Consider the following 3,150-nt stretch of genomic DNA (forward strand, 5'->3'; position numbering starts at 1 on the left):
ATTTATTTATGAAGCATTTGCTACAATATGAAATTCATAGACAAAATAATAACAGAATTATAATTTTGTGTTGGTATTATGTATGTTGGATTAAATTAGCAATGACCAATTTGCTGTTTTAATAAAATCTTTCTTATCTATATATATCTATAATATATATATATATATATATATATATGAAAGAGCCATATATATATATGTACACACACACACACACACACACACACACACACATATATATATATGGTTGTTATCTATAGGTTAAAAAAAAATTGAAAACAGTTATTTAGAACAATATGTCATAAAAGAAAGATGGGAGGATGTACACTCCACACCACATATACTAAAATTCAATGACACAGAGAAGTTTAGTATAGTCCTTGTGAAAGTATGACATGCAATTTCATAAAGTGTTTAATTTTTTCATAAATAATTAAAAATGGCAGGAAATGATGATAATTTTTATAAAAACATTGAATGTCAATGGTCTCAACTCTTCAATTAAAAGACAGACTGGCAGTTTGGATTAAAACAAGTCTCAATTATCTGGTGCTCATAATAAATTCACGTGACAGGAAAAGGTAGCCATAGGTTGAAATTGGAAGAGTGGAAAAAGATATGCCATGGAAAATGAAAGCAAGCAGGAGTAACTACCATCATAGCTGTAAAATCAGACATCAAGAAAAAATTAGAAGAGACAAGAAAGGTCACTTTATATTGGTTAAGTAAACTATCCAACAAGAAGCATATAACAATTGTAAATACTTCTGCCCAATACCTAATTACATAAAAGAAATAATACTTAAAGTCTCAGATATACTAAATACAATAATATTAGGTGATGTCACTATTTCAATCCAATTAATAGATAGTTTATTCAGACAAAAACTATTAACAACATTATTAAAAAATGGAACTAACACACATCTATAGACTATTTCATCCCACAACAAATGAATTCACATTTTCTTAGCTGTACATGGAAACTTGTTCAAAATAGAACATATTTGGGGACACAAATCAAGTTTTATAAAATACAAAATTAGAGGTAATACCTTTTATCCTATCCTATCAAAATAGGGTGAAATCTTAAATTGATAACAAAATAAAAAACAAACCATTTTAAGGTGTGGAGATTGAATAATACCATTTGGATGAGGAATGGGTCATATGAGAAATTAAAATAAAAAAATACTAATTGGAAACCAATAGAAAAGAGGAAATAATTAAATCAGAGACCAAATTAATAAAATATAAAATAAAAGTGAAGCTAATATCATCCTGATACCAAACATAGATAAATGTTTTAAAAAATACTGCATTAGATATGAGGTTCTATTTATATTCAGGCAATGGATTACTTTACCATTAAATTTTATTTGAAAACCATTTCTTTTTTTAAAAAAAAATGTATTTATTTATTTATTTATTTATTTTGCATTACAATTCTTAATACACCATTATATCATAATTTATCATATCTCTGATTATATATAAGGTATGTTGAAACTAAATTGAAAAACATTTTTTGACAAAGTTCTTAAAGGATTGTTTGACCTGCTGATTTCTCAGGGTGTAAATAAAGGATTTAGCACTGGGGCAACAGAGGTATTGAGCACAGCAATGCCCTTGGCCAACGCTTTTCCTTCTTTGGCTGAAGATTTGACATACATGAAAATGCAGCTTCCATAAAAAATGGAGACAAAAATCATGTGTGAGGAGCAAGTGCTAAAGGCCTTTTTCCTTTGCTCAGCAGAGGGGATTCTCAAAGTTGTCTTAATGGTGTACACATAGTGAACTATCACTAATGTTAACGTTGAAATGAGAGTTAATATTACCAGGAGAAATGCCAAGAGCTTTAGGAAGGATGTGTCTGTGCAGGAGATCAGGAGCATAGGAGAGGAGTCACAGGTGAAGTGGTAAATGATGTGGGAGTCATAGAAATCCAGTTGTAGTCCCATGATCACTGGTGGAAAGGTGGTGAGAAAGCCGGTCAGCCAAGAACCAAGGACAAGTAGGGTGTAGATCCTGCTGTTCATTTTTGTTGGGTAGTGCAGAGGCTTGCAGATAACCGCATAACAGTCATAGGACATGGCAGTCAAAAGGAAAAATTCTGTTTCACCAAGCAGTACGAGGAAAAACATCTGGACCACGCAAGAATTGTAGGAAATGGTCTTATCAACTTTTATGATGCTGACCAGGTATCTAGGAATAGAAACTGTTGTGAATGAGATTTCTAGGAAAGAGAAATTCCTAAGGAAGAAATACATGGGTGTTTTTAGGTGCAAGTCCACCAGAGTGAGGGTGATAATGTTAAGTTTCCAGTAATGCTCAGTATGTAGATGAAAAATAGAAATAGAAAAATGAAAATATTTAGCTTTGGGTCTTCTGTTAATTCCAGAAGAATGAGCTCAGTTGCAGATATTTGATCTTTCATTTTTTTATTGTTCATTTCTTCCAAGTCTAAAAATGCAAATAAGGAACAATTCTTTAAGGTGGTTAGGACTACCTTTACATCACATCTCCTGAGTTAGGAAACATAAAAGGCATGTAAAAAAAAAAAAAACAATAAATTAACCATTAAGATATACTAATTTTAAAAAATGCACATTAACCCCAACAAAATAATCTATGTTTGTTACCTGCTTTATACATCCCCAGCCATTTAATAGAAAGTTAGTCTGTTGATAGGTTTAATAAGAGTGTCTGTATATGAAAATTATACTTTTGGAATATGCCCTATTTCCTTTAAATATCTGACAATATGTGTGCAAAAAAATTATAGAAAATTTTAAAACATAAAATACACTTTTGTTGTTAAAATACTATTCCAATGGGCACACATTCTGAATTTCTGAACATGGAACATTTTGAAGTATGTTTCTTAATTTTCCATGATTCTCGGTGCCCCTCTTAACAGTATATAGTATTATTAACTTTACAAATAAACCAGGACCATTAAAATATTACTTAAATAATTTGAAAAAAACAAACTCGGAATTTTCCAAAATATTAAAAATTTTAATAATTTTACAAATAAACCAGGACCATGAAAATACTACTTATTTAATGCTAAAGAAACAAACTCAGAATTTTCCAAAGTATTAAACTTTTTACTTTATGAATTGAAAAATAATTTATTACTGCAAA

General features: G+C 29.9%; 1 non-coding gene and 1 pseudogene across 1 annotated transcript; one reads left to right on the plus strand and one right to left on the minus strand.

The window, feature by feature from the left end:
• Positions 1–322: 322 nt before the first annotated feature.
• LOC114078824 (U6 spliceosomal RNA) lies at positions 323–425 on the plus strand. The gene has a single exon (XR_003580402.2). It is a non-coding gene; the product is annotated as a U6 spliceosomal RNA (small nuclear RNA).
• Positions 426–1,509: 1,084 nt separating this feature from the next.
• On the minus strand, positions 1,510–2,437 carry LOC114078814 (olfactory receptor 6C76-like; annotated as a pseudogene).
• Between the last annotated feature and the right edge of the window lie 713 nt (positions 2,438–3,150).

The sequence above is a fragment of the Marmota flaviventris genome, chromosome 3 (assembly GCF_047511675.1).
Source record: "Marmota flaviventris isolate mMarFla1 chromosome 3, mMarFla1.hap1, whole genome shotgun sequence".
Taxonomy (NCBI): Eukaryota; Metazoa; Chordata; class Mammalia; order Rodentia; family Sciuridae; genus Marmota; species Marmota flaviventris.